The sequence below is a fragment of the Anomaloglossus baeobatrachus genome, chromosome 7 (genome assembly GCF_048569485.1).
Source record: "Anomaloglossus baeobatrachus isolate aAnoBae1 chromosome 7, aAnoBae1.hap1, whole genome shotgun sequence".
Lineage (NCBI taxonomy): Eukaryota > Metazoa > Chordata > Amphibia > Anura > Aromobatidae > Anomaloglossus > Anomaloglossus baeobatrachus.
The window spans coordinates 280565702-280581603 of record NC_134359.1 but is presented as its reverse complement, the minus strand read 5'-3'; the positions used below and the strand labels follow the sequence as shown (position 1 = coordinate 280581603).

The 15902-nt window shown below is 45.8% G+C and overlaps 1 long non-coding RNA gene across 1 annotated transcript in view; it reads left to right on the top strand.

Annotated features, from left to right (window-relative positions):
* The window catches only part of LOC142245500 (uncharacterized), a 271128-nt gene that overhangs the window by 149158 nt on the left and 106068 nt on the right, over positions 1 to 15902 (top strand). Inside the window, exon 2 of the long non-coding RNA XR_012724779.1 lies at positions 11625 to 11790. This is a non-coding gene — a long non-coding RNA (uncharacterized LOC142245500). The remainder of the gene's footprint in view (positions 1 to 11624; positions 11791 to 15902) is intronic.

Here is a 15902-nt window from a genome sequence, read left to right as displayed (position 1 = left end):
AGGTGCTACCAGACACCTCTTGGGTCGGCTTAGAAGGATGGGAATAAGGTTCTACCAGGCACATCTGATGTCGGCTTAGAAGGATGGGAATAAGGTGCTACCAGACACCTCTGAGGTCGGCTTAGAAGGAAAGGAATAAAGTGCTACCAGACACATCTGAGGTCAGCTTAGAAGGAAGGGAATAAGGTTCTACCAGACACATCTGAGGTCAGCTTAGAAGGATGGGAATAAGGTGCTACCAGACACATCTCAGGTCGGCTTAGGATATGAATAAGGTTCTACCAGACACATCTGAGGTCGGCTTAGAACGATGGGAATAAGGTGCTACCAGACACCTCTTGGGTCGGCTTAGAAGGTTGGGAATAAGGTTCTACCAGGCACATCTGATGTCGGCTTAGAAGGATGGGAATAAGGTGCTACCAGACACCTCTGAGGTCGGCTTAGAAGGAAAGGAATAAAGTGCTACCAGACACATCTGAGGTCAGCTTAGAAGGATGGGAATAAGGTTCTACCAGGCACATCTGAGGTCAGCTTAGAAGGATGGGAATAAGGTGCTACCAGGCACCTCTGAGGTCGGCTTAGAAGGAAAGGAATAAGGTGCTACCAGACACATCTGAGGTCAGCTTAGATGGATTGGAATAAGGTGCTACCAGACACATCTGAGGTCAGCTTAGATGGATTGGAATAAGGTGCTACCAGACACCTCTGGGGTCGGCTTAGAAGGAAGGGAATAAGGTTCTACCAGACACATCTGGGGTCGGCTTAGAAGAATATGAATAAGGTTCTACCAGACACATCTGAGGTCGGCTTAGAAGGAAGGGAATAAGGTACTACCAGACACCTCTGGGTTCAGCTTAGAAGCATGGGAATAAGGTGCTACCCGACACCTCTGGGGTCGGCTTAGAAGGAAGGGAATACAGTGCTATCAGACACATCTGAGGTCAACTTAGAAGGAAAGGAATAAGGTGCTACCAGACACATCTGAGGTCAATTTAGAAGGATGGGAATAAGATTCTACCAGACACATCTGGGGTCGGCTTAGAAGGAAGGGAATAAGGTTCTACCAGACACATCTGAGGTCGGCTTAGAAGGAAGGGAATAAGGTACTACCAGACACATCTGAGGTCGGCTTAGAAGAATATGAATAAGGTTCTACCAGACACATCTGAGGTCAATTTAGAAGGATGGGAATAAGATTCTACCAGACACATCTGGGGTCGGCTCAGAAGGAAGGGAATACAGTGCTACCAGACACATCTGAGGTCGACTTAGAAGGAAAGGAATAAGGTGCTACCAGACACATCTGAGGTCAACTTAGAAGGATGGGAATAAGATTCTACCAGACACATCTGGGGTCGGCTTAGAAGGAAGGGAATAAGGTTCTACCAGACATCTGTGGGGTCGGCTTAGAAGGAAGGGAATAAGGTTCTACCAGACACCTGTGGGGTCAGCTTAGAAGGAAGGGAATAAGGCATTACCAGACACATCTGGGGTCGGCTTAGAAGGAAGGGAATAAGGTTCTAGCAGTCACATCTGGGGTCGGCTTAGAAGGACGGGAATAAGATTCTACCAAACACATGTGGGGTCGGCTTAGAACGGAATAAGGCATTACAAGACACATCTGGGGTCGGCTTAGAAGGATAGGAATAAGGTTCTACCAGACACATCTGAGGTCGGCTTAGAAGGATGGGAATAAGGTGCTACCAGACACCTCTGGGGTCAGCTTAGAAGGATGGGAATAAGGTGCTACCAGACACCTCTGGGGTCGGCTTAGAAGGAAGGGAATAAGGTGCTACCAGACACATGTGAGGTCTGCTTAGAAGGAAGGGAATAAGGTTCTACCAGACACATCTGAGGTCGGCTTAGAAGGATGGGAATAAGGTTCTACCAGACACATGTGGGGTCGGCTTAGAAGGAAGGGAATAAGGCATTACCAGACACATCTGGGGTCGGTTTAGAAGGAAGGGAATAAGGTTCTAGCAGATACATCTGGGGTCGGCTTAGAAGGAAGGGAATAAGGTTCTACCAGACACATCTGAGGTTGCTCTATAGAAAGAATGGATGGGGACACATCCGGGTTGGGGTGGTGGGAAGGATGTATAGGGGCACATCTAGGGTGAGCACTGTAGGAGGGATTGATGTGGACACAACCAGGGTGGGGACTATAGGAAGGATGGATGGGGGTACATCCAGGGTGGGGACTGTAGGAGGGATGGATGGGGGCACAACCAGGGTGGAGACTGTAGGAAGGATGGATGGGGGTACATCCAGGGTGGGGACTGTAGGAAGGATGGATGGGGCGTATCCAGAGTGGGGACTGTAGGAAGGATGGATGGGGGCACATTCAGGGTGGAGACTGTAGGAAGGATGGATCGGGACACATTCAGGGTGGGGACTGTAGGAAGGATGGATGGGGCACATCCATGGTGGGAACAGTAGGAAGCATGGATGGGGGCACATCCAGTGTGGGGACTATTGAAATTGAACAGCCCAATCTGCTGTCCACTTAGTCCCATTACACGTGTAAATATAGCAGTTATTTGCTAACATCTATCACTTGCGCAGTATTAGATTATTCGGTTTTTGGATGACCAGTATTCCCTGCAAAATATGTGGGTGCCACTAATTTTTGTGGGTGCCAGAATTCTTTACCTCTGTAATCTGGTTTGACACCAGTTGTCGGCAGGTATAGCTTGTATAGATTTCTATCTATAGTATGGCCCTCCAGTGTGAAAGTTGGGAGCCCCTTCCCCTCTTTACTGTAATACCTAACAGCGCCACTCTTATCTTCTGGTTTTGTCTGGTACTGCAGCTCAAAACTCTTTACTTAAGTGGAAGATTTCTTTGACTTTGTTCTTATATTTGGTGGGATTAAAGCGGGCTTTACACGCTACGAGATCGCTACAGCGGATTTTGTGACGCACATCCGGCCGCATTAGCGATGCCGTTGCGTGTGACACCTATGAGCGATTTTGCATCGTTTGCATCGGTGACATGGGGGTCCATTCTCAAATATCGTTACTGCAGCAGTAACGAAGTTGTTCCTTGTTCCTGCGGCAGCACACATCGCTCCGTGTGACACCGTAGGAGCGAGGAACCTCTCCTTACCTGCCTCCCAGCCACAATGCAGAAGGAAGGAGGTTGGCGGGATGTACGTCCCGCTCATCTCCGCCCCTCCGCTTCTATTGGGCGGCGGTTCAGTGACGCTGCTGTGACGTGGCTGTGACGCTGAACGAACCGCCCCCTTAGAAAGGAGGCGGTTCGCCGGTCACAGCGACGTCGCAGGGCAGGTAAGTAGTGTGACGGGTCCGAGCGATGTTGTGCGACACGGGCAGAGATTTGCCCATGTCGCACAACCGATGGGGGCGGGTACGCACGATGGCGATATCGGTACCGATATCGCAGAGTGTAAAGCGGCCTTTAGGAGGCTTGGACTTCTATTGCAGAGCTTTAGCTAACCTTTCCCTACTGGAGTAAAAGGTTCAGTGTACTGCCCAGTCTATCAAAATACCCCGGTCCCTGCAAACGCCCCGGTTCCCACCCCCTTAGCTGTGCCGCACGTTATACATTGGAAAGAATTCCACAATGTTCCCATTATTACGGGCGCCCAACGTAGGTGAAGTAGAAGAATGCGCTAAATTCATTGCAAACATTCTGGATACAGACACCGGGACCATTAAAATCTGGAAAATAAAGATGCAGATCAAATAAGAATTTTCTTCACAAAGCCACTAATAAAAAATAAATAAAAATAGTCAGCGTTGGTGGCCCAGATATTTCGGCATCTATAAATAATTTTTGTTTAAAATGTTACTTTTTTATGTTTTTTGTATTTTATTTTTCATCTGCACAACAGCACAAAGAAATGTATTTATTGTTCTGGCAGGCACATTTTTTACTACGTTTATATCAGTTACACGGTTTCAGAAAATTGGCAGGAATAACAGTGTTCCAGTGTAAAAAGCGTGGCAATTACTTTTTACTGTGTACACCTTGTGCGGCTGAACACCTGTACGGCATGGCTGCTGCACTGTGCAGAGGTATTTCCATACGTTTAATGACCAAGCTCTGCTTTTGTAAACTGCGTTGTGGTGACTTACTCATATACCAGAGAGATTTGCCTCGTAGTGGAATATCTGGCGATGGTGAATCAATAGGGGCATTGGATATATAGTCATGAAACCTAAATCAGGCCTACGGTGCACGGATTAGATAGATGAATAGGAGAGAGAGCTAGACCGATATATAGGAGATCAATAGATGCATGTTCTATAAAGATATAGATAGCTGATAGGAAATTAATAATAGATATATTATCATAGACTTCGAGAAAGAGACCTATCATAAGTCATGGACGTCCATAGCCCCCACCGTGGATGTGACCTCATCCATCCTTCCTACAGTCCCCACCCTGGATGTGCCCCCATCCATCCTTCCTACAGTCCCCACCCTGGATGTGCCCCCATCCATCCTTTCTACAGTCTCCACCCTGGATGTGCCCCCATCCATCCTTCCTACAGTCCTCACCCTGGATGTGCCCCCATCCATCCTTCCTACAGTCCCCACCCTGGATGTGCCCCCATCCATCCTTCCTACAGTCCCCACCCTGGATGTGCCCCCATCCATCCTTTCTACAGTCACCACCCTGGATGTGCCCCCATCCATCCTTCCTACAGTCCCCACCCTGGATGTGCCCCCGTCCATCCTTCCTACAGTCTCTACCCTGGATGTGCCCTCATCCATCCTTCTTACAGTCCCCACCCTGGATGTGCCCCCATCCATCCTTCCTACAGTCCCCACCCTGGATGTGCCCCCATCCATCCTTTCTACAGTCTCCACCCTGGATGTGCCCCCATCCATCCTTCCTACAGCTTCATCATGGATGTGCCCCCATCCATCCTTCCTACAGCTTCCACCCTGGATGTGGCCCCATCCATCCTTCCTACAGTTCTCACTATGGATGTTCCCCCATCCATCCTTCCTACAGTTCCCACTATGGATGTGCCCCGCCCCCTCCATCCTTCCTACAGTTCCCACTATGGATGTTCCCCCATCCATCCTTCCTACAGTCCCCGCCCTGGATGTGCCCCCATCCATCCTTCCTACAGTCCCCACCCTGGATGTGCCCCCATCCATCCTTCCTACAGCTTCCACCCTGGATGTGCCCTGATCCATCCTTCCTACAGCTTCCACCTTGGATGTGCCCCCATCCATCCTTCCTACAGTTCCCACTATGGATGTTCCCCCATCCATCCTTCCTACAGTTCCCACTATGGATGTACCCCCCTCCATCATTCCTACAGTTCCCACCTTGGATGTGCCCCCATCCATCCTTCCTACAGTTCCCACCCTGGATGTACCCCCTTCCATCATTCCTACAGTTCCCACCCTGGATGTACCCCCCTCCATCATTCCTACAGTTCCCACCTTGGGTGTGCCCTTATCCATCCTTCCTACCGTCACCACCCTGGATGTGCCCCCATCCATCCTTCCTACAGTTCCCACTATGGATGTTCCCCCATCCATCCTTCCTTAAGTTCCCACTATGGATGTACCCCCCTCCATCCTTCCTACAGTCCCCACCCTGGATGTGCCCCCATCCATCCTTCCTACAGTTCCCACCCTGGATGTGCCCCTATCCATCCTTCCTACAGTCCCCACCCTGGATGTGCCCCCATCCATCCTTCCTACAGTTCCCACTTTGGATGTACCCCCCTCCATCCTTCCTACAGTCCCCACCCTGGATGTGCCCCCATCCATCCTTCCAACAGTTCCCTCTATGGATGTTCCCTCATCCATCAGTTCCCAATGAACTCTGATGACCTCCTGGTGACACCCACGCGACATCCGCGCTACGGTGGGTGTCACGATGGTGACTTCATGGGTTCATCAGAGTTCATTGGGAACTCATATGACCTCCTGGACATCACTGCATACACACTGCTTGCTGGATACTTCCCTGTCACCGGCGATGCTGTTCCCGATGCTGTGGCTGGCACTGTTCCCGGCAATGCTGTCCCCGGTTCTGTCCAGGCGATGCTGTCCCCACCGCTGCTCTGGCTTCCATGTCCGAGGTGTTGTGAATATTCAATGAGCATAATGAGGAGAAGCGGGAGGCAGCAGAGCAGGACACAACAGTGCTGGATACAGGTAAATATAGAAAATCTTTTTATTTCAAAGACACATGTTCTCCGGTACAGGTCACACTGATGTCACACAGATCACATCAGTGCTGCTGGAGAAAAAATGGATATGTCTCCGCGTGTACGTGCGGGGCCACGAGGGGTCACATGGACCTTGTGAAAACATGGATGTGTGTAATTCCAGAGAATAACATAGGTGAGTGTGACATCCATGTTAAAAACGGATGTCAGAAGTACCTGAAACACGGACGTTTGAAACCGGCCTTAACCTGCGGAGTTAATCTTCAGGTTAATAGTGCTGCAGAGCTGCCCGACTGTCGCACTGACAGAGCAGATATTGGGAGAAAATGAGCCTTATTCCTCCCTGCAGCCTCCTGCTTTCAGTAGAGGCGCGGTCGGCTTCAGTTACCGCTTAATGTAATCTCTTCTGTCAATGTAGTCAAAAGTGCAGCCAGCATATAGTTGTAGCATTTTAATGTATGATCCCTCAGTGTTGGTCCTGAAGAAGGCGTAAGAAATCCCAAATTAAATAGATGCTAATCGTCCAGATTTTAGGAGAAAATTATATCTATCCAAGTACAGTATTAGTTCTTTTTACAGCACTCAGACTTTCCCAACAATTGGGCAATATAATCAGACCGCCGATCACCTGACAAATGATTATAACCGCTTGTTTGTCAGGTGAAATGATTTTTATACTTGTGTAATAATCCTTCTCGGCAGCACATTGTCCTGTGTACACGTGCTGCCGAGAACAATGCTACCATGCATGCAGAATGATTAGCGATTACTCTGTGCACATAGAAGCGCGGTGTGCCAATCAGTGGCCGTTTACCGGCTACTACTGGCCAGTGTGCGTGCCCCTCCTGAACACTGAGCTGTTATCTATGCATGCCAGACACCGGGATCACGCTCAGTCTCATCATTTTATATCTTTAACACATTATTTTTATAGCATCGTTATGTTTGGTGGCTTTGTGCATTGTAAAACATTTACAGGTGATCAATGATTAGAGGCGTGAGGCTCGTCTCTATAATAAGAGTACAATTTATATAGATATAGGGCAGATACAAAAGTATAGAACCGTATTACAAGTTTGTCTGAAAAAAGGAACTGTTTATACAGTGGCCTAAAAGGTTTGTAGATTAGGTGACTGATGGACAAAAAAAAAGGCGAGGAGAGAGGAAGAGTCGGGGAGGTGACGGTATGGAGAGATACCCAGTCTATACACCAAGGGGTACAGGAAACACAAGGTTATTTGGTAGCCTTGTGAAATCCAGATAGATATTGGATGGATGGATAGATATATAGATAGATAGATAGATAGATAGAGGGATAGATAGAGGGATAGATAGCTACAGGGATAGATAGACAGATGAATAGAGTGATAGATAGATGGATGGATAGATGGATGGATGGATAGATAGATAGATAGAGGGATAGATAGATGGAGGGATATATAGATGGATAGATAGAGGGATAAATGGATAGCTATAGATAGATAGATAGATAGATAGATAGATAGATAGCGGGATGGATAGATAAATAGATGAATAGATAGATAGAGGGATAGATGGATAGATAGATAGAGGGATAGATAGATGGATGGATAGAGGGATAGATAGAGGGATAGATAGAGGGATAAATGGATAGATATAGATAGATAGATAGATAGATGGATAGCGGGATGGATAGATAAATAGATGAATAGATAGAGGGATAGATGGATAGATAGATAGAGGGATAGATGGATGGATAGATAGATAAATAGATAGAGGTATAGATAGAGGGAGGGATGGAGGGATGGATAGATAGATGGATAGCGGGATGGATGGATGGATAGATAAATAGATGGATAGATAGAGGAATAGATAGATGAATAGATAGATAGAGGGATAGATAGAGGGATAGATAGATAGATAGAGGTATAGATGGATGGATGGGTGGATAGATAGATGGATAGATAGATAGAGGTATAGATAGAGGGATAGATGGATGGATGGATAGATGGATAGATAGAGGGATGGATAGATAGATAGAGGTATAGATAGAAGGATAGATGGATGGATGGATAAATAGATAGAGGTATAGATAGAGGGATGGATAGATAGATAAATAGATAGATAGAGGTATAGATAGAGGGATAGATAGAGGTATAGATAGAGGGCTAGATGGATGGATGGATAGATAGATAGATAGAGGTATAGATAGAAGGATAGAGGTATAGATAGAAGGATAGATGGATGGATGGATAAATAGATAGAGGTATAGATAGAGGGATGGATATATAGATAAATAGATAGATAGAGGGATAGATGGATGGATAGATAGATAGAGGGATAGATAGATAGAGGGATAGATAGAGGGATAGATAGAGGGATAGATAGATAGATAGAGGGATAGATTGAGGTATAGATAGATAGAGGGATAGATAGATAGAGGGATAGATAGATAGAGGGATAGATAGATAGAGGGATAGATAGATAGAGGGATAGATAGATAGAGGGATAGATAGATAGAGGGATAGATAGATAGATAGATAGAGGTATAGATAGAGGGATGGATTGAGGTATAGATAGATGGATAGATAGATGGATAGATAGATGGATAGATAGATAGATAGATAGATAGATAGATAGATAGAGGGATAGATAGATAGAGGGATAGATAGATAGAGGGATAGATAGATAGAGGGATAGATAGATAGAGGGATAGATAGAGGGATAGATAGAGGGATGGATAGATAGAGGGATAGATAGAGGGATAGATTGAGGTATAGATAGATGGATGGATAGATAGATAGATAGATAGAGGGATAGATAGAGGGATAGATTGAGGTATAGATAGATGGATGGATAGATAGATAGATGGATAGATAGAGGGATAGATAGATAGATAGATAGAGGTATAGATAGAGGGATGGATGGATGGACGGATAGTTAGATAGACGTTCTAATGTGAATGAGGGAACCAGCCGAATGATGGTCGGGGAGATGTCCAGTTTCAGACTGCTGAGCTCATTGTTCTCCCTGATATAAGCCGGTGCCCAACGTTACACCAAACGAGCGCCCCTGTGTAGGGGAGAGTCAGCTGAGGTGGCTATCGGCCAAATGGTCGGCCGAAGCCTCATTTGGCTGACAGCCATCTAATGTGTATGGCCAGCTGTATTGGATAGATGGGTGAATAAATAGATAAATATTAGATGGATAGAGGGATAGATAGCTATAGATATTAGCTGTACAGAGGGATAGATAGCTATAGATATTAGCTGTACAGAGGGATAGATAGCTATAGATATTAGCTGTACAGAGGGATAGATAGCTATAGATATTAGCTGTACAGAGGGATAGATAGCTATAAATATTAGCTGTACAGAGGGATAGATAGCTATAGATATTAGCTGTACAGAGGGATAGATAGCTATAGATATTAGCTGTACAGAGGGATAGATAGCTATAGATATTAGCTGTACAGAGGGATAGATAGCTATAGATATTAGCTGTATAGAGGGATAGATAGCTATAGATATTAGCTGTACAGAGGGATAGATAGCTATAGATATTAGCTGTACAGAGGGATAGATAGCTATAGATATTAGCTGTACAGAGGGATAGATAGCTATAGATATTAGCTGTACAGAGGGATAGATAGCTATAGATATTAGCTGTACAGAGGGATAGATAGCTATAGATATTAGCTGTACAGAGGGATAGATAGCTATAGATATTAGCTGTACAGAGGGATAGATAGCTATAGATATTAGCTGTACAGAGGGATAGATAGCTATAGATATTGGATGGGTGTTGGATTTAGAGGTGATAGATAAGATTAGGTGAGATTATGAACCTAGAGGCAGATAGATACATGAATATTAGGCTGATATGATATAGCTATGAGATATATTGATAATGTGAAATGATCTGTTGGATTGATAACTGGATGGTAAATATCTGATCGTTGTTTCCGTACCTTGGACGTCTTACATAAAACGTCATATTTGCCTCACGTCAATCACAATTCCCTTTGGCCGCAGCGGATTTTAATAACCTAAACTACTGTGAGTGACTGCACACACGCAGATATTTTTACGTTATTTTTTTTACTGACTGTGGTTAAATTTACTGGCATATGGTGATGGTAAGTGGGTCATTAGAGTACCATCTCATTTTTTTTTTTTTTTGAGGTGGGGGGGGGTTGGTGGTTGTTTTTCAACCACTGCTATAGAGGAGCATAAAGATGCTGGGGGGGTGAACAGTGGGACAGAGGCTGTTTTCAGTTTGGAGAAAGGAAGGCCTGTTACAAGGCTGGATTCAGGTCATTATGCAGCACACAGACTTACTTACAGCTTAATGGGCCACTTCACATCTATGGACTGACTTGACACAGTGAGTTATAGTTTGTGGAGCGTGTAAAAGTGAAGATATATATAGCCGCAGTTGTGAGTTTATGATGCTCTGACTGATTCACATCGCTTTTTTAATGCCCCACGAGAACAGATTGGATTTTGAGCAAGTTTTTATTGGCTGTTGGTTTATTCAACATGACGTATTACATGGCTTACTCCGGCCCATGACACCAACGAGCCCTCCGGCTTACATCCCTAGGAAGTACGAGTCATTCAGACCCATACGGCCCGGCTGCTGTCATCTCGCCCTGTAAATCATATTTTACTACACCTCAGGGGCCTCAGATAAAGCAATTTTTTTTATCACCGACAGCGAAACATTATATTCATTAAGTAATGATAATATATGGTTTCTGATTAGTCTCCAGTTATGGAATATTTAAAGGGGGTTTCCATGTTGAATGGGGTTGTCATAATATATGCACCGTCTTTATGCTTGAGATCATGTTGATCTGTTGATTGCAGTGGCCATAATTTTAGGCGCCCGATTTGGGAGCCCGCTATGGTCCCATAGGAGCTAGAAGAAACTGTGAGGGTTGATGGCAGTGAACCACTGAGATGCCATGGATGCTATTCTCTATGGCATCTAAGGGGTTCACCTATATCAAAAGGTCTGATTTGGGAGCCTGCTATGGTCCCATTGGAGATAGGAGAAACCATATGAGTGAACCACTTAGATGCTATGGTTGCTATTCTCTATGGCATCTAAGGGGTTCACTTATATCAAAAGGTCCGATTTGGGAGCCCACTATGGTCCCATTGGCTCTAGGAGAACCATAAAGGTTGACAATGGCAAACCACTTAGATGCCATAGAGAATAGTGACCATAGCATCTAAGGGGTTCACCTGTATCAAAAGGTCCAATTTGGGAGCCTGCTATGGTCCCATAGGAGCTAGGAGAAACCATAGGAGCGAACCACTTAAATGCTATATTTCCTATTCTCTATGGCATTTAAGGTGTTCACCTGTATCAAAAGGTCCAATTTAACAGAGAGCAAAAGAGAAGGGTGTTTGATACTGCACCAAAGGATCACAGGAACAGATGTTTAGATTAATGCATCTTTATTTCATCCAGGTCTACGCGTTTCCGGAGCCACTGCCCCCTTCCTCAGGACCGTCAGGAAAGACAAAACATCAAATCTCTCTGTTATTTGCTCTGTTATCTGCCAATTGGGTGGCTGCAGCCTTGGATCAGATTCTACATGTGAATACAGTTGTTGTGACTCTCACAACGACATCTGGTGAGTAGTTTCACCCTCCTCCCACCCCTTATATACTGGGGTAAGACCCTATATGCGCTTTTCTCTCCACAGATTTCTTGTCCAAAAGGTCCAATTTGGAAGCCGCTATGGTCTCATTGGATCTAGGAGAACCATAAGGGTTGACACTAGCGAACTACTTAGATGCCATAGTTGCTATTCTCTGTGGCATCTAAGGGGTTCACCTGTATCAAAAGGTCTGATTTGGGAGCCCGCTATGGTCCCATTGGATCTAGGAGAACCGTAAGGGTTGACACCAGCGAACTACTTAGATGCCATGGTTGCTATTCTCTGTGGCATCTAAGGGGTTCACCTGTATCAAAAGGTCCAATCTGGAATCCCACTATGGTCCCGTTGAATCTAGGAGAACCATAAGGGTTGACACCAGCGAACTACTTAGATGCCATGGTTGCTATTCTCTATGGCATCTTAGGGGTTCACCTGCTTCGTCCAGAGCTGGCACCAGTTACCAGCGGATATGCTTGGTAAAACAGCGCCTGGTATGGATCAGAACCAGCGAGTTTTACAAATCCTCTTGATTTTTGTGATACATAAATGGCGGAGATTAGGAAAACGTCAGACAGACGCTAGGAAGGGGTCAGAGATATGTGGCACCAGACCCCCCACATCAGGTAGCCTGCCACCATTGGCAGTCTTCCACCGGTTGCTGTTGAGAGAACTCAACATTTCAACTCAATGTTTGATGATCCCCATGAAGAGTTTCCACTTTATAACAATAAACACAAAGAAAGATACAGGGCTTGATTAAAGGGAATATGTCAGCAGGGTTTTTTTCCACCTAATCTGAGAGCAGCATAATGTAGGGGCAGAGAACCTGATTCCAGTGATGTCACTTACTAGGCTGCTTGATGTAGTTTTGATAAAAATCACAGTTTTTTTCAGTAGTAGATTATCATTCCAGGACTAGTAAATCTGCTGCCAAATAGTAGTCATCCATATTTATGAGCTCTGTATGACCCCTCCCAACATTGATTGGCAGTTTTCTGTGTCCACTATACATAGGCAGAAAGCTGAGAATCAGTGGTGTGGTCAAGATTAGTCTTCCATATTCTCAAATTCTGCATACACTGGCCCCAACATTGATTGGCAGCTTTCTGCCTATGCACAGTGGACACAGAAAGATGCCAATCAGTGGTGTGGGTGAGGTTATACAGAGCTCAGCATTTAGAGATCTGCTAGATTTACACCAAATAAAGTAGTGATTTTATCAAAATGACAGCAAGCAACCCAGTAAGTGACAAATTGCTGGATTCAGGGTCTGTGTCTCTACATTGTGCTGTTCTTAAATAACACAGCAAAAACCTGGTGTAAAATATCATAATAAAGGAAAAGCAGCATATTGGAATTTGTCTTTCAAGCCCATAGGATTTCTTTCAGTCTAGTCTGGAAAAACAATCTGAGGAGAGGGAAGGTAGATGGGTAGGAGGGGGATGCAACTGCAGAACATCAGCTGTAATTCACATTATACCCAGTATGACAATCATATTATTTATATTAAAAAAAAAAATACTTGTTTTCTGAAAATATAGTATTATCGGGGAAATTACAAGCATATTAAGTAGAATCTCTTAGAATTTGGTGCTGCAAATCTCTCAGCATATGTATGGGCGAATTCAGGGATCCTCTTTAAAATATATTTACTGATGTTGGCGGGATGGAACTATCAGTACGTTGATCAATTGAGATTACATAGCTCATAAATCAAAGATTTGTATATCACTTTAGAATTTTTTCGGCGAGTGTAGAAAAAAAATGCTACAAAGCCAAAAAATGTTCAAAATTACGTGTTCATGGTTTATTTTTATCAGTTATTAAAATAGATGAACACGAGAGATCAACATCCCATATAACTAACCCCAGATCTTCTGTGTATAAGACTTGTGCGGATCCTTCTGCCTCCTGATCCCAGACAGACAGGATGATGTGAGATCAGAGCTCTGTGGGGGCTGGAACAGCACCTACAAGGCTCTTTGGGGGCTGGATCATCACCTCTAAGACTCTGCGGGGGCCGGATCATCATCTCCAGTGGTCTGCGGGGGCCGAATCATCACCTCCAGTGGTCTGCAGGGGCCGGATCATTACCTCCAGGGGCCGGATCATCACCTCCAGTGGGCTGTGGGGGCTGGATCATCACCTCCAGGGCTCTGCAGGGGCCAGATCATTACCTCCAGGGCTTTGTGGGGGCTGGATCATTACCTCCAGGGCTCTGCAGAAACCGTATCATTACCTCCAGGGCTCTGCGGAGACCGGATCATTACCTCCAGGGCTCTGCGGAGACCGGATCATTACCTCCAGGGCTCTGCGGAGACCGGATCATTACCCCCAGGGCTCTGCGGAGACCGGATCATTACCTCCAGGGCTCTGCGGAGACCGGATCATTACCTCCAGGGCTCTGCGGAGACCGGATCATTACCTCCAGGGCTCTGCGGAGACCGGATCATTACCTCCAGGGCTCTGCGGAGACCGGATCATTACCTCCAGGGCTCTGCGGAGACCGGATCATTACCTCCAGGGCTCTGCGGAGACCGGATCATTACCCCCAGGGCTCTGCGGAGACCGGATCATTACCCCCAGGGCTCTGCGGAGACCGGATCATTACCTCCAGGGCTCTGCGGAGACCGGATCATTACCTCCAGGGCTCTGCGGAGACCGGATCATTACCTCCAGGGCTCTGCGGAGACCGGATCATTACCTCCAGGGCTCTGCGGAGACCGGATCATTACCTCCAGGGCTCTGCGGAGACCGGATCATTACCTTCAGGGCTTTGCGGGGGCCGGATCATCACCTCCGGGGTTCTGTGGGGCCGCATCATCACCTCCAGGGCTCTGCACAGGCTGGATCGTCACCTCCAGGACTACTCGTTCTTCCTAATATTAAAGATGATTCCTAATGACATTGGCTGGATGTTTGGGGTCAGTGTGCTGCTGCAGAGTAATTTTGGAGCCCTTCCAACGCCTCACTGATGGTATAACACGATGGGTAAGTATCTGCCTGGATTTATCAGCATTGCTGACACCAGTAAAGGGAAACTGTCAGTCAATTCATGCTGCCCGAACTATGGCCAGGGGTCTTTTTCTTTGAAGTGATCCAGAGTTTTAGAAAAAAACATAGTTTAAATCTTTATCCTGTGTTCTCTGAGAAACAGTGGAACATTTCTGAAGAAAAAAACAAAATCTAAATGCAGTAGTGTAACCAGGCTCTGATTCATGCTGCCCGTGGTTTGAGCAGCTTGAATCAAATGACAGGTTCCCTTTATTCCTTACCAAATCCCCAAATTTGGTATCGCCTGATGAAGGGGACGGACCATCCCAGAAACGTGTAGTGCAATAAAGAGTTTAACAGATTCTTCCGACGTCGGGACTTGGTATCTTGCAGCGCCCGGGTATCCGCCTTTGTTTTTTCGGAATCATCGTCTCCCTAAGCGTCCATCTGGTTGGCAGCTGGTGCGGCAGCGGGATCCAACTTCCGCCGGAGAAACATATAGATGATCAGTGACGTTGGTTTACCTTCCTCTGACAAAACAGAGTTTCGGTGGTTGGCGGTGAAGTAGTCCCAACAAGAGGGATCTGCCCCGGAATAACTTGTGTGCCCGAACCAGTCTCGTGTCTGTCAGCACAACAGGAGTATGTGAGTGGAAACAAATCACTACACTCTTTGACATCCCAACAGGTTCACACAGGAAAGCTTTTCACTAGTTTATCTTGCCTCTCTTGTTATGTACTGTGTAATGGCTGTGTCTGACCATGCAGGAACATGGTCTCATCATACCACAGCTCCTGGGCCGGGGAGGATGCAAAAGAGTATACAAACATTACAGAACGGGATCACAAATTATTCTTTGTTTTTAAAAAAACAGGCAGAAAAATGCTTTACCTCACAGAAAGAATCATCTATGATCCCATGCTTTTAATATCTTTATACTTCTTTTCTTCCTCCCCTACCCAAGAGCTGTGGTATTATCAGACCATGTCCCTGTACGGTCAGACACGGCCATTACACAGTAAATAGCAGGGGCACATATATAAGATTATCCCAGCACACTAATTATTCTTTCTTTGAGGTAAAACATTTAA